At 33.0% G+C, this 27,744-nt stretch overlaps 1 long non-coding RNA gene across 1 annotated transcript; it reads left to right on the top strand.

The window, feature by feature from the left end:
* Positions 1 to 237: 237 nt before the first annotated feature.
* LOC145691742 (uncharacterized) lies at positions 238 to 26,903 on the top strand. Its single transcript, XR_014132520.1, has 3 exons — positions 238 to 308; positions 20,093 to 20,201; positions 26,779 to 26,903. It is a non-coding gene; the product is annotated as an uncharacterized LOC145691742 (long non-coding RNA).
* Positions 26,904 to 27,744: the final 841 nt, after the last annotated feature.

The raw sequence follows: 27,744 nt of genomic DNA, 5'->3' as shown, positions 1-27,744 counted from the left end.
CTTAAGAAATAATGCTACAGGAAAGAATAGAAACGTCATATAAGATACGATAATCATCTTAAGAAATTGCAACTCAAAGCCATAATTCTATACAGTTAAGCTTTTATTGCATTAATTACAAAATTGAAGCTATGAAAAGAAACTCTGTCTGGTTAAATCGCCCTGAAAATTGCATATTAATTTCGAAATAATGAGATCACAAAACTTAATACCGAATAAGCTTATAAATGTAATTGTATATAAAAGGTGAAATATTGTGGATAGTTAAGCATTATTTGCTAACATCGATTCTGTTTGGTTCTATATTGGTAAGTATCCCTGCATATATATTACTTTTACTTGCATATTTAATCTACATTTTGGAAGATATTCTATCAACATTTTTTCATACCTATATTTTATTACCGGAATTGCATTGTAGGCAAATCACAAGTTGAATACTAATTGAAATATATTTATTTCGATTTCAACGTTCAATACTCTTACTTTTGCTATTTGAAAGATATTATTCTACTAAATGATGAACCGTATTACCTGACTGAAAAAGATTTGGATAGAAAAACCTTGTAGTTTACTATGCTATCAATTCAAATAGGATATGTATTTAATATACATTACATGAAATATTAATATACATTTCTGTAGATAAATCCAAAAACAGAATATTGGATTGATTCTCAAGTCAGCTGCAATTATTTCCTTTGGATAAAAGTGTTGCTTGGAACTTCTTTGCGAAGAGATAAGTTTCAAACTTGAGATAATATTACACTCTTGCAAACCAAACTTCTTCTTAACGTTTTGTTCACGTGACACTGCTACTTTCCATTAAATTACTTTTAGAAAACGAACCCAATCGTATTGAATTTTTTCGTTATTGTTTATATCGACATTTGTTACTAATGAAAGATCATGATGAGACCAATTTTGTTTTCTCCTCGTTTTTACACGTGTCGTTTTACCTTTTTCTGAAAACTGTCTTCGGTACGAAATTTTGACTCATGTACTTTTCTTTTTAGAAAACTGCTCCTTTTATCTAAAAGGAAGAAGCATTCAGATTTTTCCTCTTTTAACTCTCACATAGTATTTTTAACTCAAGTGCTGAATCGATTCTAAACACTGGTTGTTGCTATTACCATATTTATTACGTAACAATCAACGTTGAAATGGGTAATGGTTAATTTATAACACTTCGTCTGTGAGTTTTAACTTAATTTGAATCACACAACCTTTTCTTTATTTGACTACTAGATTCCGAAAACAAGCTATTATCGCCATATTTTACCGTTTTTCCTACATGGGGAATAACACTGAATCCGAAATTTGTAGTAATGTACTATCTCTTCCCATTTCAGTAGATATAGGAGGGTGTAGTTAATATTTTGTTCCACGGTGAATCGAGCCAAAAGAAACTGCTTTTCGCTAACTATTACTGCTTTTTGTGTATGATTATCAACGTTTAAACTAGAGGTTGTTGCTACGTGTCGCTTTCGGTTTAAAGAGTGTAGACTGAAGAAGTAATATAATCTAATCTTGTACAACTAAAACATAATATGAAAGATTCGCTCTATCTTTTGCGGTTTATTTATTGTGATTAATGTTGATATCAGTAATGGTCAATTTCTGCTATTTCCAGAGGGAATAAATCGTTAATGGAGTAGACGGATTCCACTCAAACAATTCCACAAACTTGTTACTCGGTTTCTCTTACTGCACGTTTCCGTTCTACAGAAATAAGTGTTTAAAACCAAACATAACTGCCAAATCTTCAACCTCAATTTATAGTAGTGAGATTAAGGATGAACAATGTATATTTACATTCAAAAGATGAATCGATATTAATAAGCGTCTTCTTGGTACTCGTTACTTTTCTAGTTGTATAACAATCAATGCTGTAACAGAGAATATCTATCTTCTACTACTTGCGGCTTGAATAGAAAGTTAACAGAAGAAATGCAACATATTTTTGGTAGTTTAGATAGATTACAAAAATATATACCTATGTATCTCCTACTGCTTTTACTTTGATACATGTGTACAGACGGACTGACCCAAGTCTAAAATGTTAAAATATAAATTCAAAATATCGATATTCTAAATGCAGTAGCGTAACTTTACCAAAAAATCTTTCTTCATTCTTTCTTCTTGAATTTTGGTGGTTAGTGCTTGCAAAGATAGTACGGTTACTAAAGTAAAGGTACAACGTACAGTGTTATCTTTGTATATGGCTCCTGAATTATCTGAGTTCTTAACCCTTATCCGGGCAAGACATTTTTGTAACGTAAACGGGCAACCGTGGCCTGTCAGGCCCAGTATATATTTTAAGTGCAGAACACTCAAAATTCAATGTCTGTTGCCGCATACTGTTCCGACTAAAGGTTACAATAGTCACGTGTTCAATATATAATTATGTGACAATTTGATCTAAATTTGACAAAAAATTCACTAAAGTTATACGGGGTCTCCTAGGCCCCGGTTGCCCGGTTACGTCAGGAAAAGATTTTCAAATTAAAAAAAAAAGCTTTAGCAACTCGATATGTTCATGATTTTAACTTCGACGAAAGATAGAAGAATTCAGTATTTTATGTCTTCGAAATATGTATGGTTATTGAGAAATTTTAGGAAAAAATGAAGCTACTGGGCCTAGGAGGCCCCGGTTGCAGGGATAAGGGTTAAATTGTTTATAATTTAAGGATAAAATCGGGACCGCAGCCTAGTTTACATAAATATACCTAGGTATATATTATAATCATAATACTTTTAGAACTATACTTATATAACGAAATTACAAATTCATTAGTACATGAAACGTTCAGATATTTATTTCAGTATCTCATTTTATTATGTTTTATTTTTTATCATAATTAATTATAGTATATGGAAGTATGGAAGAAAAGCTTTTTCTTGGTGAAATTGGAAATATAGTATTTCACATATTTATTTTAGGTCCATAATTGAATTTTTCTTAGTAGCTATTGGTGTTGTTAACCCTTAATATACCAAGCCCAAATTACCAACGTAGTTCACCAAGCTGGGGTCCTGTAAGCTTTGCTCTGCTCAGAACTTTGGGTTTGATTAGCTCCTTGCCTAACTCCAACAGAAATTGATAAATACGATTTGTCTGCCGACACTTCCAGTCTTTGTTTATTGAAATCCAAATTATGAAAGAATTCAAAGCTCCAATATCAACCATGTTCATGAAGATTCTCAGAGGCGATGTTGATGTAGTCTGGCACAAGAGTATTCTCTGATCAACTTATCTGCAGTATCCACCCCACCTTTTGTACGGTTATATTCGAGTATCATGTTGGGTTTCTTTGACTTTCTTTAGAAACTGAATCATCTACAAACTGACTGGAAAGTACATGGATTGTTTTGTTTTTCTTTGGTACATAGCTCACCACTGATATATTGTTTGAAAATATGAATTTTGATGAACACAGATCTCTTTCTTTTGCTGTTTCCATCATTGCGGGAAAGTAAGTTTTTTTTCTGTTCTCAAAGTTCCTGCCATGGTAATATTCTTCTTCAGTAAAAATTCAGCTGTTTGCCCAGATGTAAAGTAATTCTCTGTAGTTACCCCTCTTCCAGATCCAAACAGTGGTTCCATCATTTTACATACTACACGGTGTCCCAAATTTTTCTCTCGTGCCCCTCCTGGAAGCTTCCCAGTATGGACTTGCATGTTGAACAAATATGACGTCTTCACGTCTGCAGCTGCCCAGACCTTGATCCCCTATTTTCCTGGTCTCGATATAATGTATTATTTCATTGAACATTTGCCCCGAAATGGGACTAACTGCTCATCCACTGTGATTTCCTAAAAAAAGTTCAAGTAACTTCTTACAATTTTCTACAAAGCAATTCCAAATTTCATTTATGGCTGCAAGTTTATTTTTTTTCTTTCTTTTAGCACGTGTTGCTTTATCATCAAACCTGATAAACTGTAGGATATGTGCAAATCTATTCCGTGTCATGGCAGCAATAAAAATTCACGACGAATACTTTCATTTGTCTTCCACATTTCGGAAATTCGTTTTCTTTCGGCAGCGAAGAGCTCCAGCGATCAGTAGCACACCAAAAAATGCTCTCGTTTCGACAGAATCTACATTGGTTCACACTTTCGTTTTGTTTGGATAATTTTTTGCAATGAAATCGCGAGTAACACGTGATGCTTCAGCATTAGGGTGGGTGCAAATTGTATCTACAATTTGGTCATCAAGGAACATCTGATGGTTTACTAGCAATGTCACTTTCCTCAGAATTGACTTCAAAGCTGTCTTCTGATTCTGACACACCATTTTGTGGAATGAAGTCCTCACCAGATTCACCCAGGACATCTTCTGGGTCACTGCGATTACGTTCATTAAGCATATAAGCAATATCATCATTTGAGATCCGCCTACGAGCCATTCTCAAAAAGCTTCAACATTCACAATCTGTAAAAATAAAAAATAAAGTAATTAAAATATGGAAAATAGTTTACCAAGAAGGGTCCTGCATGGACTCCAGTTCAATTTTTTTTCTTTTTTCAGAATGAAAGCAACGTATGTTCAAATATATAGTATACGTCTCTAAGGTATAAAGGACACATACAAAAATCAAGAATAAATTGTTTCTTATAGTTGCGGCAAAATCACTAAAAACATTCAGTGGGGTCCCTAGGGGAGCACGCTTGGTATACCAAGGGTTAACATTAGATCCATTGCAAGTTAAAATATGTTATTCTGTTTGGGTGCAGTTATTATAAAATTGGAGAAGATAATTCATATATTATAACACAAAATAAGAATAACAATAAGACAAACATTTAGTTGAAAAAAAGAAAATGTCAATAATTAACATAATTAACCTAATTCGTTACCCCGAACAGTGTGATTGCCGAGGAACGTTATCCTTTAAAATTTGTCCTACATCGCCTTACATGACGAAACACCAGAAACATAATTACATAATCTAATACTAATCTCATTGTAAATCTGATCCATATGCTGACTTGCCTATGACAATTCATCGGAGCACGCAACCTTAATTTATTCATCATGAGGATAGAATTAATTAAGGTATTATCCAGTTACGTTTGCTATTACAATAAATATACACTATGATATACGATTTGACACACTAGAAACACTGATAAATATATTCAATAAAACAGTTATTCACAGATCAGAACTTCCTAAATACCACAAAAGATTTATGGGAATAACGTTCGGTAAAGGTATCAATCCAACTATTAAAAATCGATTCTTTATCCAAAATTAAAATAACGGAAACATGGGGACAACCTATAATGATGGCATATTACTATTACAATATATAACTACTAATAATAACTACTAACGGACCATAACATTTATTAACGAGACTCTCCAAATGTCCAGTTGTGTTGTTTTCAGTATTTTAAATTTTGGATCAAAAACCCTCTTTAGTATGATAGTATTACAACTTTTTACACTGCTAAAATAATATAAGTGGAAACTAAATTCAAGCACGGAACCACACTGAAGCAAGGTCTTCACCAACCTAACTATACATTAACGTTAAAAGCTAACGTTATACCAACTAAAGCAGTATCATATATATATATATATATATATATATATATATATATATATATATATATATATATATATATATATATATATATATTATTGGTTTTACTTAGGAAATTCCGTATAAATTTGGAAGCTTCTGGAAATAAATTTGGAAATTTCTCGTTCTCTTGATCAACTATTATTCTCTGATGAACGAAAAATGGTTACCTTAACGGGAAGCACAGTTTGTAATATAATTGGTTATATTGATGGTGAGGGTGGGTGGGGGTAAGTGTGAGGGAGTCAAGTGAGGGTGAGTGTGGCTGAGGTTGAAAATGAGGTAATTGATTGACGCTGAGTGTGAGTGAAGGTTAAGAAAAATAACCATCACCAGAATGCATTCCTGGAGGAACTATGTTTGAAAGTTATTTCTTTGGAGAATGGTTGAAATAGCACTTTCCTGCAAACTTCATATAGAGTAGAAACCTGGTTGGCAGAGTATGACTTACTCAGGACATGAAGCATCAGCTGGTCCAGTGTATGAATTGACGGAAAAGGTGAAAGGATATTCTTTGTGACAAAGATTTAGATTCCTCCTTGAAGAACATTTTCATTTCCCCCCTCTCTAGGACTTTTGTGTGGTTATATACATAGAAAAGATAACAACATATTTTATATAAGCCAAGCCAAACCATAGCATTCATATAAGAGTAAAAACAGATTATAAATATTTTTGCAGTAATTAGAATCATACACTTTGTTTCTTTGAATTTGGTAGTTACTTATTCATGCGGACAACACGTTGTTTGTGTCAGAAACAAACTATAAACGCTAGAAAGGAGTGGGAAGGTCAGAAAGTGTTTAAGTCTGCAATTTTTCGAAAAACATTCCTTGTAAGAGGTATCAATGTAACAAGTTCTCATAACATTTGTTGTAACGGATGATCTATAGTTTAAGAGTTTGAAGTATTAGCTTCTATATGCCTGCTTAGCAGTATATTTCTTTCATTTTCACCAGTGAACTTAAAGTATTTTAAGTTAAATTCATAAGTTTGAAATTTGGTTGCCTGTTCAAGTATACAGTACACATTATGTTTTGCCACTACCGTATAAAATAAAATTAATGGATAGTTCAACCGTTACTAATACCATTATAAACTACTGATATTTCTTTTCTTAGCCTATTCGTCACTATTCTAGTGGTCAGAGTGTGCAACTGTGGTGTAAAATTTTCTCAGGTTCAGTTCTTAGTGAGTGAAGACAATGACTTAATTTTGTCGTTATTCATTTGCATTAGTCGGTCGTCTTTTTTAGCGTAAACGGCATATCCTTGGGACGTTAAATTAACAAATTTCATCTCATACTTAAGGAGTTTGGGTTACCAAAACTTCTTATGTATTTATTTACTCTTTGGTTTTGTATGTCGGTCCGAAAGGGGTGGAACTACTTGAGGAATCACAACTAAAGTTGGTCAGAATATAATGGAGGATTGAAAGTTAGGATTCAAGTGTGTGGATGGAGGAACGCGTAATACCGGGACAGTATACAAATTTTCCTTTCTTCTTCTTATTTATTTATTTGTTTTCACAACCTTCTGGTAGGTTAAATAGTTCTATTCATTTCTAGAAGTTATCATAAGGTTTTACGGAGATCTATTGTTCAATTAAGCTAAACTTGAACTTGAATGTCTTCTGGACTCTGAACAATTAGCTCAGCGACTTTTGAAAATGTGAATTCGATATAATATAGGTCGTTTTCGATTACTTTTACATGTCAATCCTTCTATCCACAACTAGGGGACTGCAGAGTTGTTATCCCTATAATATTCTGATTGTATGTCATATGTGTATCATACTTTTTTGAAATGCTCCTATCATTCCATAAATATGCTTGAAAATACACACCATTCTCACGGGATGATTGATTGGTTGATTATTGAGTTTAACGTCCCTTTATGCAGCGAGGCTATATGAGACGTGGACCTACTTATTAAAATGGAATCCAAGCCACATGAGTTCCCGACGGGAACTGAACAACGTCCTCCCGCATCAGAATGTTTTAAACAGCATATAATTATAAATTGGGATTCAATGTATCTTATTCTTCCCAGTCTGAAATGACCGAAAAACTAAGTTACCAAAATATTCCGGTACTTAGTTTTGTAAAACAAACATATCATCTTTCAATTGCAAACATTTCTTTTCACGTAGTTTAGAAATTTTCCTTGGAAAGATATGTTTACTTTATTTTTAAGACAAATGCTAGTGTTGTATCAGCTTTGTTCTGAAACTGAGAATAAAATGCTAAGATTGGTAGAGAGTAGGAAATTCAGAATAAAACAAGATCATGGGAGGAAGAGAAATATTAGATTAAACCAGAGTTGGTTAGAAATATCAAGATGTAAATCGTATAGTTAGTTGGTTAGGAATTCAGCGTCCCTTTCAGCACCGAAACTATATGAGATATCGACCTGCGGTATAAGGTGGAAACTAAGTTATCGTTATGCTTTGAAATTTTTCAATGATCTCAAACTGGGATACGAATGAGTTACCCCATGCTCTAAAGGCACATGCTCTGGCTAGTAGTGTAATGTCTGTCAGCTGGTCAAGTATAATCTAATACAAAGTGTTAGAATTTATTGATTAAAGTTTTTAATGATGGTTTCCGATATCGATGATATCTCGAACCAAATTTCTGTTGCTCCGTCTCTTTCGATTATATCAAAGAGGCTACATCAGTTGTGAACTACAGCTTAACAAGGAATCCTTACAACATGACCTGCCGGGAATTAAATAAGAGTCTGCCACGCCAAAGGCATGTAAGATCATCGCTTAGTCATGAAGGAGCTTCAGATATTGATCGAAACGACACCGAGACTTATACGATGATTTTCAACTCGAGACGAGACCGAGAGTGTATTGCGTTTCATCACGTCTCTGTACCATTCCTAAGGTACATACACATTCTTTCTATAGAGATACATATATTAATATGGATGTACTTATATATTGAAAAAGCTACAATGTAACACCAATTGAATTGTTTTCAAAGTTTGATTAAAATAAAGTTTTGATTGTTTACTTTGTCTGTACCTAGTTCAAAAAAGTAGAAAACATAGCCATGACAAGCTTTTCTATGTGCTAGTACTATGGTGATAAAATTACCGATAAATTTACTGTGTAAAAATATCCGGTGACAAAATTACTTACATGCTAATATTTAGATGACAAAATTACGAGTGAGAAAAATAACCGTGCCAAAATTACCTAAGTTTATCAAGTTGCTCAGAGTGGAGATGGCAAACTTTCCGGTTTAAGTAAATTTGGTACATATTCTTCGGTGTCCGTTGGAAATATATATCCATTAAATGACACTTGCATCCAGTTAATTTTGAAAGCACAATCATTATGAACGCCCAAAACGTATCTCGAACCATTTTCGAGAGAAATATCTGTAAATGAACGTTTACAGTGGATGCATAGGTTACGTTCGTTCAGCTTAATAAACCTTAGTTGATTGATTAAGTTTAACGAAGTTTATGAATTGGGAACTTCTATGTTAATTCTTAATCTGAATTAGATGACTTGCCACTGGTGACCACACCAATTTCTCTACAAAGAGATAGAAGAAACGACATCTATCTTTATTGCATCCTCACAGTGCCTGTTTCACATAGCAAATTTTTGTACTAAAAGGTTTCGCAAAATACCATTACCTTTAGGATCTGTAGAAGTTCAATGTGACAAATATACTTCACGGCTGATTTGTAACATACATAAACCTCTTTGATATTATTATTATTATTATTATTATTATTATTATTATTATTATTATTATTATTATTATTATTACTATTAATATTAATAATTCTACTTTTTGGCAGGTTTTGGAACTAACGCTGTTTCTCTTTTTCTTTTAACTTTATGTCTGGCCCTGCAAATGATTCTTACACGTTTCTCGATCTTCAGCTTGCTCTTCTGACTCGTAATATTTTCCTCTGTGTTTTAAATCGTCGATCATGTGCGTTCTTCACCTTTCCTCCCATGGTGGTATGAAGAAGACAATATGTTCTGAAGATACATCTAACAATATTGACCTTCCTGAAAAGGAAGCTGACTGAAATCACCCTGCTCTCCCCTACGTATTTTAAAACAGCTTTGTTTGTTACACTCTTTGTCCATTTTATATTCCCCATCTTCTTCTAACAACACATTTTGTAGTTCTCCAAATATATCTTCTCAAATTTAGTGATATTGAAGTTTCTAAATCATAAAGTCCAATACTTCATATGCAGCACTTGACAAACTTCTTTTTTAGACCAATATGAAGCCTCTTACCTTAGAGTGATCTTTCCTTGTTCTTGTGTCTTTTTCTACGGCAATTCGTGGTCTAAACTATTTTTTATATTAAACATCCCTCGTCTAACTAATTTCCTGGTACATATATTGATCGATCTCTTCAAATTATCTTTCTCTCCGCTGGAGCTAGTTTTAATTCATACGCCTTTTAGTTTTTTGACGTTGGCACTCGTCCATATAGATTCTCAGTGCCAACTATATTGTCAATCATAATTTATAGTCTTTGTTGATTCTAGCTGTAATAATTAGCAACGTCATTCCTGATCTTGTTAATAATATGCTCTAAAATCTTGAAATCTTCAAGGTTCATTAAGGCTATGTTTATTAACCCTTTAAAGATTTCCACTTTTTAGACTTTCTCCCAAATTTTAGACTTTCTCCCAACCAGCTTCTGCTTCCATAATGTTTATCATAGCATCATGGTTCATACCTCGTTTTTTAAGGATAAAGCATACTTTTCAACAGCGTCTTTCGCTTATCCGGATTATACACCAAAAGTGGGAAAATCGAGAAAACCTAGAGATTTTTTGAAACAAACATTTTTCCCGAACATTTTGCACCCCTGGGGCCCTGGCCTCGGGTCACGTATGGATCTAATTTTTTTAAAAGAAAAACATACAATATTTTCCACATAATACGTGGCCAAATTTCAATCTTTTATCTTGAAAACTGAGGTCGAATAAAATTTTGGAAAGACTGAGGGTGAAACTTTTTTTTAAATATATACATATACATATGTACATAAAAAATAACTTAAATAATATACTGTGCCATTACTCTTTGACCTAGGGTTATGGTTCTACCGTACAGTAATTTTACTTTGTAATCAGCATGAAGCGGTCCTTCAAATGGCATGCTTAGTTTCTATGCAGGCGAACTTCCCTTATGAGTCTCCCATTTGTTAGATATTCTGAAGGGCTTCCTCCCTAGTTACAATTACATGGTTCTAACCAAACCTAGATTGTTTTATGGGAGAGGTCCACTGTACACCGTAGTAGAGGTACACTGTAGTAATTCTGCACCGGGCAGATTGTACTTAACATATATTTCAATTGCAATACGTAGCTAATACGTTCGGGTCACCTGCTTCACTGATCGCTAAGGTACTATGGTGAGGTACCAAGCACATTCCTGAAAATCATCGTTAGCGTCATCCACTACTCACGAGTGTGGTAGCCTCTTTTACACCTTTCCTTCTCCAGTATGGAATCTCATCACCGATTATACCTACATCAATTGTCACGGTACGTCACGCTTTAAAAAATATGTTAAAAGAGGGTAAAGCAATGTTTTAATTCTTCCGAAATTAGTAACTATAAATTTGGCACATTACTACAAATTGTTATAATTTTATAGTAGCAACATATTTATTTTTGCCAGGCAGCTATAGAAACACTTTACCTACAAGAGCTTCAATGGATTATAATATTATATATTTTAAAGTACTATCGACAGTACAATGATTAGGTTGCCTTTCTTCGAGTCAGTGTTGTCGAGATTGCAATTCAGTGTTCAAGAGAAATATAGAAATGATGGATAATGCCGTTTTCCTGAAACATGTTTATTGCAACACTGTGAACATTATCAATTTAATAAGTCTACGTTATATTCATACTCCCCGTTTAGTGTTGTTTGTTGGTTAATGTTTGACAATAAAGTTTAAGGCACATGGGAAAACTCAATTGTAAAAAATTACGAGCAAACATACAAACTTCTATCGGACTACTTTTACATTTTTTTGACTTTTGTAATCAAAACCCTAACTACAATGTATACACACACACACACACACACACACATATATATATATATATATATATATATATATATATATATATATATATATATATATATATACTTATATATATATATGGATTATGGGTTACCGAAACTTCTTAGGTAATTATTTACTCTTTGGTTTTGTATGTCGGTCCGAAAGGGGTGGAACTACTTGAGGAATCACAACTAAAGTTGGTCAGAATATAATGGAGGATTGAAAGTTAGGATTCAAGTGTGTGGATGGAGGAACGCGTAATACCGGGACAGTATACAAATTTTCCTTTCTTCTTATTATTTATTTATTTATTTGTTTTCAAAACCTTCTGGTAGGTTCAATAGTTCTATTCATTTCTAGAAGTTATCATAAGGTTTTACGGAGATCTATTGTTCAATTAACCTTCGAGTAGTCGCGCCGCGGTCAAAAGCACCGCAGGGAAATTATTTTTGATCGTGTGTCCATTCTGTTTGTCCGACAGACTCCTCCGTCTAGCTAATCTTCCCATTTCACCTTCCCAAACATTTCTGCTCAATCACTCCGTTATCCGTTGTTTAGTTTAAATACTAGTGATTGTTTAGTGATTCTGCGGTGCTTTCCACCGCGCGCGACTAACCGTGTAATGTTTTTTCTGTGTTTCGCTCTGCACGTGACCTTTGCTTTGGAGACGTTTTAAGCTTTATAAACATAAATATTATTTTAACGGACGGAAGAGAGGTCGACAGAGTTAACAAAATGATATCGAGTGTGAAAAAAGAGAAAATTAGAAATGAGCAGCTTGAAACAACGGAGGGAAATGTTAGGAATGGACTATTTGGATAAATCAGCCGAGACGATTTCGTGGAAGCTTTGTCTGAGGAAGATCATAACAAATATATATATATATATATATATATATATATATATATATAATAAGTGAGTGAACACGAAAGGTGAAGTGAGGAGTCTGCGAGCGAATCTGAAGATCTTAAACCCAAAAATGACCAGCGATTTCCCGAATATAGTCGGAGCAGGAGAGGACGAAATAAGCGACGACGAAGTGTAGAACAGTGTAAACTTGAAGATAACTTAAAATAATTCAATGTAGTGCTGTATAGGTGAAGTTTCAAAATAACAGGACCGTAAAATAATTCAATGTAAATTTGATTTGATTTCAATATAGCGCCCTTTTCAGTATCAATGCTATGTAAGACGTTGATCTACTGCTTAACGTGGGATCCGAACCACATGAGCTAACACCGGGAATCGAACCCGGAAGTCTCACGGCAAAGGTATGTATGCTAACCGCTTAGCTAGGAGTGAGCTCTAAATTGAATGTAAAATGCGCTGTGAAACTTTTAGTGTTATGTTTATATAGTATATTTTTTACTATTGCATTTCAAATTTTAGACGAACCAAAGAGTTGACAAAAAAAAAAAAAGATCGTCATCAGATTTAGAATTTTCAATAAAACTAGTGCATAGATATCTATCTAAAGAAATATGTAACGAAAAAAATCATTTTATTCCAAATAAGAAATAAAAAAAAGAGTACGTCTAATTGTAGGTTCCTCTAGTAGTTATCACTGTAAAACTTATTATAATAATAAAAATGTTATTCCCTCTTAATCAAAAAATATATAAAATTAAGTTTCTAATACAAGAAAAATGTTTAAAACGATATTTGCAACACATTATGTTCGTGCGGTCTTTTTGACCGCGCGCGACTACTCGCGTTACTTTTTCAGCGCGACTTCTCGAGGGTTAAGCTAAACCTGAACTTGAATGTCTTCTGGACTCTCAACAATTAGCTCAGCGACTTTTGAAAGTGTGAATTCGATATAATATAGGTCGTTTTCGATTACTTTTACATGTTAATCCTTCTATCCACAACTAGGGGGACTGCAGAGTTGTTATCCCTATAATATTCTGATTGTATGTCATATGTGTATCATACCTTTTGAAATGCTCCTATCATTTCATAAATATGCTTGAAAATACACACCATTCTCACGGGATGATTGATTGGTTGATTATTGAGTTTAACGTCCCTTTATGCAGCGAGGCTATATGAGACGTGGACCTACTGATTAAAGTGGAATCCAAACCACATGAGTTCCCGACGGGAACTGAACAACGTCCTCCCGCATCAGAATGTTTTAAACAGCATACAATTATAAATTGGGATTCAATGTATCTTATTCTTCCTGAAATGACCGAAAAACTAAGTTACCAAAATATTCCGATACTTAGTTTTGTAAAACAAAAATATCATCTTTCAATTGCGAACATTTCTTTTCACGTAGTTTAGAAATTTTCCTTGGAAAGATATGTTTATTTTATTTTTAAGACAAATGCTAGTGTTGTATCAGCTTTGTTCTGAAACTGAGAATAAAATGCTAAGATTGGTAGAGAGTAGGAAATTCAGAATAAAACAAGATCATGGGAGGAAGAGAAATATTAAATTAAACCAGAGTTGGTTAGAAATATCAAGATGTAAATCGTATAGTTAGTTGGTTTGGAATTCAGCGTCCCTTTCAGCACCGAAACTATATGAGATATCGACCTGCGGTATAAGGTGGAAACTAAGTTATCGTTATGCTTTGAAATTTTTCAATGATCTCAAACTGGGATACGAATGAGTTACCCCATGCTCTAAAGGCATGTGCTCTGGCTAGTAGTGTAATGTCTGTCAGCTGGACAAGTATAATCTAATACAAAGTGTTAGAATTTATTGATTAAAGTTTTTAATGATGGTTTCCGATATCGATGATATCTCGAACCAAATTTCTGTTGCTCCGTCTCTTTCGATTATATCTAAGAGGCTACATCAGTTGTGAACTACAGCTTAACAAGGAATCCTTACAACATGACCTGCCGGGAATTAAATAAGAGTCTGCCACGCCAAAGGCATGTAAGATCATCGCTTAGTCATGAAGGAGCTTCAGATATTGATCGAAACGACACCGAGACTTATACGATGATTTTCAACTCGAGACGAGACCGAGAGTGTATTGCGTTTCATCACGTCTCTGTACCATTCCTAAGGTACATACACATTCTTTCTATAGAGATACATATATTAATATGGATGTAGTTATATATTGAAAAAGCTACAATATAACACCAATTGAATTGTTTTCAAAGTTTGATTAAAATAAAGTTTTGATTGTTTACTTTGTCTGTACCTAGTTCAAAAAAGTAGAAAACAGCCATGACAAGCTTTTCTATGTGCTAGTACTATGGTGATAAAATTACCGATAAATTTACTGTGTAAAAATATCCGGTGACAAAATTACTTACATGCTAATATTTAGGTGACAAAATTACGAGTGAGAAAAATAACCGTGCCAAAATTACCTAAGTTTATCAAGTTGCTCAGAGTGGAGATGGCAAACTTTCCGGTTTAAGTAAATTTGGTACATATTCTTCGGTGTCCGTTGGAAATATATATCCATTAAATGACACTTGCATCCAGTTAATTTTGAAAGCACAATCATTATGAACGCCCAAAACGTATCTCGAACCATTTTCGAGAGAAATATCTGTAAATGAACGTTTACAGTGGATGCATAGGTTACGTTCGTTCAGCTTAATAAACCTTAGTTGATTGATTAAGTTTAACGAAGTTTATGAATTGGGAACTTCTATGTTAATTCTTAATCTGAATTAGATGACTTGCCACTGTTGACCACACCAATTTCTCTAAACAAAGAAAAATAATTTAGTTTGAATATGAATTTATATTACTTAAAAGCATTGGTAGCTCTTGTAAAGTATCTATTATTACACTTTTAAGTTTCATATTTTTACTTTTCTCTTAAGAAAACATACATTGAATCTTACTAGAAAAAATAAATGAGATAAACTTGATACGATAAAGAACAAGAATATTATTACAGCTCCATATTTTTCTACATAATCAGCTTAGTCTTTCGGGTAGAAATCCTGGAGTCTAGATCCTCAAATCTGAAAAGTTTCTACTCTAGGTTCAACTATAATTCTCGATGATGAAAACGATGTTTTGAAGTGACGCCCCTTACCGGGTCAAAGCATCCAATTTGGAAAGCGTATTCCCATCTACTTCTGTGGCATTCAATGATAAAGCTTCAATATACCATGTTTCTGCTCTCCCAGATACAGTATGTTCGAAAACAATAATCATGCAAGAGTTTTTTGTATACTGAGAATATGGCTTCACAACATGAAATTTATCGAGTTTTGTGTAGTAGGCATGATGGAAGTCAGAATATGATCAGTGGTTAGGAAATGTGAGGAAAATAACCCATGTTTAATGTCAGCTGCCTTCTTTGAGATTACCCCACATGTGATAAGGAACAACATCTAAAAACTCATAATTTCCAGTGTGCTGTTGATTAGGAATCTCAAAGCCTAATCTGACATAAGCAAGTTAACTTCGAGGAGTAAAATAATAATAAAAAAATGGATAAAAGTGAGTGTGCAAACGTGAAATACCTATTTTATATGTGAATGTACGAGACATTGAGTATGAATATTATTTACTTATAAACATCCAATTTTTGAAAGATCAGGCTTTCTTCTAGAGAATTTTGAGGGGCAACATGAAAATGTTAAGTGTTGCACTGGGGCATTATTTGCTAAAAGAAAGTTTACAAAAGTAGCATGTGTTCGAAATTTATAATTTATGTTAGATCCGAGCACTTTGTCCCAAGCCCACTCGCGTATTATGTCTGGAACAAAGACTGACGTGAGTAGGACTAAGAGCTCAGGAAATACAAAGAAAGAAGTAGCAATGTTATTCCGCTCTGGTACGCAACCATGGAGATGAAGAGGGTAGAATTGGAAAGGAAAATATGAGTTTTATTGCGCTACTTATTTCTAAGTTGAAAACCGATGAGTGAAAATTCGTAGTCATCCCCCAGCACCCAAAGTAATACTTTCTACTATTTGCTGAAATCATTGGCTAATCCACAATTAATATTACCACGAATACGTTCAGATAAAATTTGAATAGAGATTCCTTTACATCTTTAGGTTTCGTCTCGTAAATTTTTTCGTAGTCTCGCCTTGTCTTCTCTCGATTCTTGAGGAATCACTTGTTGTCTGGTTTTGAAAATTTATGTATAAGATGTATACGATTCTCTAGAAGTTCTCAGATCCTTTTTCGTCACGCGACGTCTAAAAAGAGTGTAAGCTAACTACATTTAAACCAAATGTCTTATTTGATTGTATTGTATAATGATCTCAGTATCTTGAAACGTTCATAAATGCTCATCATTGAGTTCGATTAATTACTTTAATAATTTATAGGTTATACATATATACGGATCATTTAACACTACAATGATGTTTGAGATCTAAGGCTTGGTATGCTCACGAGACTCGAAAAACTTATCGTCTGGTAGTGCAAATTATAAGTGTTAATGATGACGAGGTTCAAAAAGTGTTATTTTCAACATTAACTATCAACATATTGTTTCTTATAATTATTGATATATCAGTAGATATATATATGATTTATATCAGGGATTGAGTTAGTTATTTGCACGAAATTAGTTTATTGAATTTCGTTAAAATTTTCTGCAAGAATACCCTTTCTAGTAATAGGAATATGTGGTATATATTTCTTATGTGGAAAAATCTTTGACCCGTTTTTTAACATATGAATACAAATATCACTTTTGTGTGTAGAATTATTATTTTTACGCATCATAGAAAACATCTGCACTACATTCAGATAAAATTTCTGAGCCATAACAAGACAAAGGGTCATTCTCCCCTCCCCACTGGTGAAAACATTTTGCACCACCTTCAGATCATGAGAGAAATGTTCTACTGCCACCCCTTCCAGAAACCCGTCCTGCATTCCAATCCTATATTACTTGCAGGCGTTATTGCTGCAAATAAAAGCTATTCTCTGTGTATTGTAAAGTGAATGTTCATTCAAACGGCTTTCCAAAAAATGTACTGCTTTGTGAGTAAGTGATATTGTTTAAAACAAAGGTCATCCAGTACCGTAAGATGGTGTTACTTTGCAGCAGACGTGAGGAATTTTAAAGAAAATCCCATGTGACTTACAAAGGTAATGACTTAGAAAATTGTGTTTTAAACATATGATAGCTAGAAATATGAGGAAAGCAGTAAACATTCAGTATGACTATAGTTATTGAAATAGAAACTTTGGCGTAAAGTAAGCCCACAGGTAAGAATACTTTGCACCACATACAAAAAGTATGAGAAATATACGAACATAATTCTTCTGTGCAATGTTTCCCCTTCAGAATTTATACATTTCACTTCCTATACAAAACTGCATGCAGTATACAAATATTGATATTAGAGTTATGGTACTGGAATCACTACTTAGTATGAATTATCGATATTTGTAAAGAAAATTGTATGTTTTCTGTTACCGGTACAGGAACCACATTCTGACAGTTTAGCATATATACCACAAAAAATGTCAACTAAGGAACGAAATAAAATCACCGTGGACTGATTTTGTGTTGGTTTCTCTATATGTCCAAGAATAATATCTCAACCATAATGATCGCAAGATTTAAGGGGTTTGCAGCTTTGAGCTTGAAGCTCACCAAAATTGCAGGATTTCTTTTTAAAACAATCTAATGTAAGTAATTCCTATGTATATAAACTTCAAGCTGCCCAAAAGGCTTAGCGATTTCTTAAAAAAACAAAGAAAATGAAGCCTTTCTGAGCTCTACAATCTACATGAAAAGGAACTTTATCTAAAATTAAGACCTTTACCTAAAACAGGAGGTGCCAGTAGAAATAATTTTTTATTTAAAGATTTATTTGAACAGTTACAAAGTAACCCCGGTTAGAGACTGAAACCACCTTCTCCCAGGTTTATTTTTCTATGACTTTAAAACGTTTCACACTGCAATTTCAACTGTTGATTCGATTAAGGATTATAGTGTCTGAGGGTGAATGTTAGGGAGTCAGTTGAGTGTGAGGGTAGATGAGGGTGAGTCTGAGGGAGTCTACTGGGTGTGTGGGTGTCTGTGGGTGACTGCGAGGGAGTCAACTAACGGTGAGTGTCACTGAGGGTGAGTGTGGGGGAGTTGACTGAGGGTGAGGTAGGCTGAGGGTGGGTGTGAGGGATTCAGTTGGGACTGCTGCCCTCTCGTTCAGAAAGTGCACTCACGTTATATATGCTTACAGTAGATCAATGTGTGGCAAAACGTGGTTTAAGTGAACGAGTGGTATTGAGATAAGCATTTATCTCCAGAAAAAAAAAACTTCTGAACCACGGAGTAATGTAGACGGAGGACAAGACAAGGAATAAATGATTACATAGACTTAACGAAACAAGGGTCTTCGGTAACTGAAATCAAGAAAACATATTTTTGCATCTTCACATTAATATATATTTTATATAAATTTTATACTTGTATGTACAAAAACCAAGGTAAACTTTACAATCAAAGAAAGCAGATCGCGACAAACACTAGTCACATTCATTTCCAGCTGTCTGTATACGTAAGAAGCACACGAAACAAATATGAAGAAAACATTCATTGTTTGAATATTGTCTTAGGCATATAACTTCATACCACATAGTAGTTTATTTCGCACATGCATTTTAACATTTTTTGCTTCAACAACGGAACCCCTCAAATACTGAATCGAGCAGTAATATGTTATTTGGTCTCACAATGTATACGCTCCACTTAATAACATAAAGGAAATATTTTTTCAAACACAATATTTTAATGTTAGTTTTCATTCCTTGAAAATGTAATGTGTTTCTTAGTGGGTATCTTCTGAGGTGACGGTGTTATATTTAAAGCAATTTAGTTTATTAGCAAAGCAGATAAAATACAGAGGTTTGAATGCCACTTTAACCTATTTGTCCCTTTGTTTAGTATCGATAATGAATATAAATGCGTGAAATTAAAAAAAGGAACTTACTTGCGGAAAATTTTAGTAAAAGTGATTTTTGTTATATTTATATCTATGATAATTGAATTGAGTTGATATTGAGTTTAACGTCCCGCTCAGCAGCGAGGCTATATGAGACGTGGACCTAGTGATTAAGGTGGATTTGGAACCACATGAGCTCCTGCCGGGAAACGAACCCGGTTTCCCATGCCAAAGGGGCGTACGCTAACCGTTTAGCCACGAAGAAGCCTGTATTATAATTGTATTAATTAAAAACATTTGGTGAACAACGAGATACAGAGTAATTGCATGAGCATATGAATTTCCGTTTCTATATACATTTTATCGTTTGATTAATAAACCCTTTTTCTTTCAGTTTAATTTGTATTTTGGAAGCATATATGTATGTGCAAGTATATAACTTACTATCTAAATCTATAACTTGTTATATACTTAGATAATAAATGATTCGGAATTGAAAGTCCTAGTTAATACACGTTTGAAATTCATGTAACGTTCATTTAATTTAGTAAACTCTTCTTGAGTTTTCACTTTCTCTTAACAGATATTTCATTTCCCACGACCTTAGAGGTAACATACCATGAAGTTCGTTGTTATTGCGCTAATTCTGTGCTTGGTAGGACTGTCTCTTGCTAAAGACGATTTTTTCTCTCGTAAGTATAGTTTGTATAAACTCTTCTTACCTTTATCTCTGGTGGTCTCTCATTCTTTTTATCAAATTAAGCTAGGTAATCTGTCAGCAAGTGCTAATACAAGTTCGAAAATATATTATTGTTAATAATGAGTGAGCAATAGGTGTTATGCTCTATTTTGAATATTAATTTAATCTAATAGCAAATGCATTGTTAAATTGAAAAGATAATCTTGATATAAAGGACACGCAGGATACTACTACTAGGAAAAATGTTTAAAGAGTTTAAAAATGTGATACTTCCGTTCAGTGAATATTTTTAGATATATTAATCAATGTCCAATTAAATCTGAGACAACTTAAAGTAGTTGTGTGCACTATATTGGTGCTTTAGATCAAAAGTGTGATAGTGGATGATTTTTTTCCAAACCGAACAATTGTATATGCATTTTAATTGGCACTTCAATATAGAGTAACATTTTATGGATCAACACTGGAAAGAACATTATCTGCAAGTTTACAGATTTATTCCTTGATTTATAAAATACTCAATCATACTGTTGATATAATTCAGTAGGGAGCATTAATAGGTTTCAAAAGCTCCAGAAAATAACTGTTATGCCTCTTCTTTTATACATATTAGCACATGACAATTAAATATCTCAAAGAGGGATTAAAACGGGAACTTTCCTTTTCTAATTATTCAGCTGGTACCGGCGATGCCAGATCCGTATGAACCATCTTATACAGGTAATATGTTGATTAATGTATTGAACGTGAAATATGTTTCAGTTTGGAACATCCAGAAAGAGATTAAGCTTCTGAGATAAAATCTTATGGATATAATACATTTATATAAAATATAAAATAATTAATTAATCCTACGAAATATTATATCAATCCATCTCAGGGGCTACAATTATTTATCAGGATATCTTTTGGTCATTTATGATATACAGTGGATATTGACCTTCGATTCATCGTAACAAAACTCTGCTAATTACACTCTACTGACTTGTTTATGTGTTGCACTTTACATGCGAAAGCTGCTCAATACAATTAACTAAATTATATTTAACCCTTTTAGGGGCAGTGTTGCTCTCATGCAACATCGCATTCTATTGCGTTATCTGTACGAATTATAACTTCAGTGATTATTTAATTGGCATTATTGCTTTCATACAATATTCATAACCATCATTTGTGGGTCGCTACTTTAGAAATATCTAATCAACAGGAGACACTCAAATTTGGCATTGCAGAAGGTTTATCTCCTAAGTTCCGCGGAAGTTATTTTATCTTTTATTAATGGTTTCTTGCTCTATAGGAAAATATTTCAACAAAACTATTGCTATTACTGAGAGTATTCTTGTGATATTTTACCATAATAGGGCAATGCAACTCAGTAGCTACATATAAAAATATTTTATGGCAACGTTGTTTTGAAATAAACACAATTTTATTTTGTAACCAAAATACAAAAATACTTTTAAAATTACGAAATTATGATCAGGAAGACATGGTTGAAGCATAAAAGCAAACTACATATTTTAGTGGTAATGCTATCAATGCTTGCCAATTAAAGGGTTAAAATAAATTCCACGCAAAAATGTGTTACACATCTCTTCGCATTATCACTAAGAAGTCAAATGAGAGATATTTAATGAAGGAAGATATTTATTTTATTAATATCAGCTTAATGATTAAAATTCTTACATAGTGCCTGTTTGTATATTTAGGTTGACAATTATCATAAGTTTCAACGTTATCATTTACCTTTGCAACACCGAAACCTGACATGAAAGGAACCTCACACTGGTTACTTAATATTACATTGTATACTACAACACACAAATTCCCAAATAAGTAGTATATTCCACTGAAAATTAAGGCTTTAAATTTCGTGTCAAATTTAATTTTGACTCTTACATTACAGTATGTGACGATCAAGGTATATAAAATAGCAGGTAGCTCCAGTTCTCGTTTAGATTTGACTTGTTCTCCTCATATGTATGTTCATCCTTTTAACTGAATGAAGCCAAAAAGTAACCTGTTATCACCACGTCTGATTGGGTATTATCGTTTCCTCCATATATGTTCGTTCAAAACATTGCGATTGTCATATGTAGACATGAAATGTATGCCGTTTATTTTTCTGTAAGTTCTTGTTTCAGATTTACATTATACAATGGTTACATGCTGCACGTACGGATATAAAAATAAAAACTAGAAAAAATACTCGGAGTAATTTTTCAGAGGTATGAAAATCACGAAACATAAGATATGTATGGTTTCATGATTTTATGGTATGGGCAGATCATCTATTTTATAACTTTCTTGGCGGTACATCCACATGACGTCACCAACCGCTAAGTATCATGGGAAAGTGAGATCAAAAAAGCTGAATCAAGAGTCTACTGTGTGACTATATTACTTATATGTAATATTGATTAAGTACACATGTAATCTACGGCGAAAATACACTTGCAAGGACTTTTTAATCATAACGAAGTTATACACTAGACATTTTTCGGCATCCAAATTTCTGTATAGACATAAAGCTTTACAATAATTAAATAAGGTAAACTAAAGTATAAGATAACTGCGATAACAAATATTATATTAGAGAACAACGAAATTAATGAAGAAGATATATCGTGTTATGTAGGACTTATCCTGTTACGTTTTGATTAAAATTTCTGTATCTGTAACAAACCATAAAATAATTTATTATATGTTTTATATTAATTGAAACAAATTGTAATATATAAATTGATATCACAAAGTTTGACTGACACTTAGGATACGTTTCATTCTGTAAGAATGTGCTCTTATTTACTAGTAATAGAAACATTTTTCATAAAATTTTTGTTTGCAGAATAGTATCTTTTCTGAAAGTTTGGTTATGCTAACCAAGAAGAGTGAGTTCCACTAATGTTTTATTTTGATACTTGTTAACGAAAAATAGATACGGTATGGTTTTCCTTGACAAGCAGATACAAAAATTTCACTTTCCGTTCGGCAAGTGTACATTGCTATCTGAAATTGAATATTTGAATTATTTTCCTCTTACGGACTAGATAAAAGCGTTCGTTCTAGCACAATATATTTTCAAATACAACATATTATTAACATAAAATTTAAACTCAAAGAAGAATGTTATCCTGTTGTCAATCAAACGTATAATAACTCATGAATTATATGAAAGAAAAAAACATTTTATTATAAAATAAACATAGTCATGAGTATACTATACTGGTTATTAGGGATACGTTATGTATGTACGTAATGTTCACTACCTTGTTACTAAATCAGTTCCTTCGATAGTTTTCCCGTACTGAGAATTGTTCAAAACAATTATAACTGTCATGAGATTGTTATTGCAGAAATGAAAATGTTTTATGTATTACAAAAAGATAGAAGAAACGACAAATATCTTTATTGCATCCTCACAGTGCCTGTTTCACATAGCAAATTTTTGTACTAAAAGGTGTCCCAAAATACCATTACCTCTGGGATCTGTAGAAGTTCAATGTGACAAATATACTTCATGGCTGATTTGTAACATACATAAACCTCTTTGATGGTTTTATTATTATTATTATTATTATTATTATTATTATTATTATTATTATTATTATTATTATTATTATTATTATTATTATTATTATTATTATTATTATTACTATTAATATTAATAATTCTACTTTTTGGCAGGTCTTGGAACTAACGCTGTTTCTCTTTTTCTTTTAATTTTATGTCTGGCCCTGCAAATGATTCTTACACGTTTCTCGATCTTCAGCTTGCTCTTCTGACTCGTAATATTTTCCTCTGTGTTTTAAATCGTCGATCATGTGCGTTCTTCACCTTTCCTCCCATGGTGGTATGAAGAAGACAATATGTTCTCAAGATACATCTAACAAAATTGACCTTCCTGAAAAGGAAGCTGACTGAAATCACCCTGCTCTCCCCTACGTATTTTAAAACAGCTTTGTTTGTTACACTCTTTGTCCATTTTATATTCCCCATCTTCTTCCAACAACACATTTTGTAGTTCTCCAAATATATCTTCTCAAATTTAGTGATATTGAAGTTTCTAAACCATAAAGTCCAATACTTCATATGCAGCACTTGACAAACTTCTTTTTTAGACCAATATGAAGCCTCTTACCTTAGAGTGATCTTTCCTTGTTCTTGTGTCTTTTTCTACGGCAATTCGTGGTCTAAACTATTTTTTATATTAAACATCCCTCGTCTAACTAATTTCCTGGTACATGTATTGATCGATCTCTTCAAATTATCTTTATCTCCTCTGGAGCTAGTTTTAATTCATATGCCTTTTAGTTTTTTGACGTTGGCACTCGTCCATATAGATTCTCAGTGCCAACTATATTGTCAATCATAATTTATAGTCTTTGTTGATTCTAGCTGTAATAATTAGCAACGCCATTCCTGATCTTGTTAATAATATGCTCTAAAATCTTGAAATCTTCAAGGTTCATTAAGGCTATGTTTATTAACCCTTTAAAGATTTCCACTTTTTAGACTATCCTCCAAATTTTAGACTTTCTCCCAACCAGCTTCTGCTTCCATGATGTTTATCATAGCATCATGGTTCATACCTTGTTTTTTAAGGATAGAACATACTTTTCAACAGCGCCTTTCGCTTGTCCGGATTATACACCAAAAGCGGGAAAATCGAGAAAACCTAGATATTTTTTGAAACAAACATTTTTCCCGAACATTTGGCACCCCAGGGGCCCTGGCCTCGAGTCACGTACGAATCTAATGTTTTTTTTAAAAAAAAATACGATATTATGCACATAATACGTGGGCAAAATTTCAATCTTGTATCTGGAAAACTGAGGTCGAATAAAATTTTGGAAAGACTAAGGGTGAAACTTTTTTAAATATATACATATGTACATAAAAATAATTTAAATAATATACTGTGCGATTACTATTTGACCTAGGGTTATGGTTCAACCGTACAGTAATTTTACTTTGTAATCAGCATGAAGCGGTCCTTCAAATGGCATGCTTAGTTTCTATGCAGGCGAACTTCCCTTATGAGTCTCCCATTTGTTAGATATTCTGAAGGGCTCCCTCCCTAGTTACAATTACATGGTTCCAACCAAACCTAGATTGTTTTATGGGAGAGGTACACTGTACACCGTAGTAGAGGTGCACTGTAGTAATTCTGCACCGGGCAGATTGTACTTAACATATATTTCAATTGCAATACATAGCTAATAAGTTCGGGTCACCTGCTTCACAGATCACAAAGGTACTATGGTGAGGTATCAAGCACATTCCTGAAAATCATTGTTAGCGTCATCTACTACTCAGGAGTGTGGTAGCCTCTTTTACTCCTTTTCTTCTCCACTAGGGAATCTCATCACCGATTATACCTACATCAATTGTCACGGTACGTCACGCTTTAAAAAAAATTGTTAAAAGAGGGTAAAGCAATGTTTTAATTCTTCCGAAATTAGTAACTATAAATTTGGCACATTACTACAAATGCTTTCAATAGTGTTGTTTGTGAAAGATTTTTACTTTTCTTTTGTTCTCTTTGGACGTGCAACTAAGTAGTCAGCTTTTTTTGTCTTATTTGTAACGTGATAAGGAAGATTGGACTGTAGTTATAATGTATTGTTATAATTTTATAGTAGCAACATGTTTATTTTTGCCAGGCAGCTATAGAAACACTTTACCTACAAGAGCTTCAATGGATTATAATATTATATATTTTAAAGTACTATCGACAGTACAATGATTAGTTTGCCTTTCTTCGAGTCAATGTTGTCGAGATTGTAATTCAGTGTTCAAGAGAAATATAGAAATGATGGATAACGCCATTTTCCTGAAACATGTTTATTGCAACACTGTGAACATTGTCAATTTAATAAGGTTTTGTCAGTTAGGGTTTTGATTAGGAGCAAACATACAAACTTCTATCGGACTACTTTTATTTTTTTTTTGACTTTTCTAATCAAAGCCCTAACTACAATGTATACACACACACACACACACACACATATATATATATATATATATATATATATATATATATATATATATATATATATATATATATATATATATATATAATCCAATATTATGTAGAACATTTTATATTCATTAAAGCAGAAAATATGTACTTTTATCTTAAACCAGGTTGCTGAAAAAGGCTTAAGTCTGATTCATGTAATACAATAGTATTTGAATTCAACTTAGTTACAGTCGTCGCTTCGCCTTCTCCTAAGAAATGTCTCAATTCAATATACAATACATGGCTTTTTCTGCAGTCAATAACATTTCGTACTGTTAAATGCCTTTCCAAATTGAGAGCGTAAAATTGATTTATTCTACAGTACCTCTATATTTCTTTACACGTTTGGAAATTCTTAGATCTTTTTAAAGATTGGAAATTGTATTGGAAATTGGCTTTGTAAGTTACATTTCAGGAATTGGTATTTCTATAAAAGTTGAATCATTAAACTATTTTGTTGATTTATCTCAATACAACAGATTTAAGGTAAAGTTAAATTTTTCATTAACATTGTATTAAAGCAGTGACAACATATTTTTTGCAGTTCCTCGTTGTGGAGAAGGATGCTATAATTTACAATGCAGAGATGAATGTAATTTTTGTGGATGTCTGCCTGATGGTACTGTCACTGGTGCGTGTACCATGATGCAGTGCTTTGGAAATTGGAACTAATAACGTTTAATAAAATGTTTTTTTGAATCTGAATTCATTTTGTTTTATTCCATACTTTCACTACTTTACTTATAAAGAATATCGTAAATACATGGAGGAATTTGAAAAGCATACATTTTGCTCGCTTCATTCCAAAGCATCCAGCAATGATTTTCATGAAAGTTGTAAGTTTTGCACGAGAGACGTTATTTGTTATTTTCATGTAAATGTTAAGAGATATTTTTAAGAGCAAAGTGATTAGCAAATTAAGGAAATTAGAATTGGAGCTGTTCTACAAAGAATACGCACACAGACAAACCACTTTTCAAATTATCAAGTAAAATAATAAATCAGGTTAGTTACTTCATGGTCTAAGATTTAGTCTCATATTTTTAAAGCTATTTACAGGAATTGTTCCCGAAATTGTAAGAAACATAGTTATGCGTCTTATTCAGATCATTGAACTTGGTAATAACACAGTTTGCGAAACTGAATAATTCTATCATTGCCCGATACTGCATACAACGGATATCTATAGACCTAGGGAGAAAGTACTTATGAAAACTGGACCATCTTCAAAACAATTTCTGAAGATATTGAATAAAAGGGGTAAAAACAACAAGCACTAAAGCAATACATTGGGTTTTTAAGCTCCAACTAGGACGTCTTATATGAAAAGCCATGAACTGAACTGAAACGGGAAGAGTTAAACAATCCATACCGGATTACTGGCAAATGCCTTTGGTTTACTGCAATTGGTCTAGGGTTCGATGTCCATTGGTAGAAGAGAAAACTATTCATCAATATTCACTAACAATAATCATCCATGTAGTTTACTGTAAGTGGCAAAAATAGTAGT

This window comes from Thermobia domestica, chromosome 8, assembly GCF_964235325.1.
Source record: "Thermobia domestica chromosome 8, izTheDome1.hap1.1, whole genome shotgun sequence".
Taxonomy (NCBI): Eukaryota; Metazoa; Arthropoda; class Insecta; order Zygentoma; family Lepismatidae; genus Thermobia; species Thermobia domestica.
The sequence above is the reverse complement of the archived record's forward strand: the minus strand, read 5'-3'. Positions and strand labels throughout refer to the sequence as shown.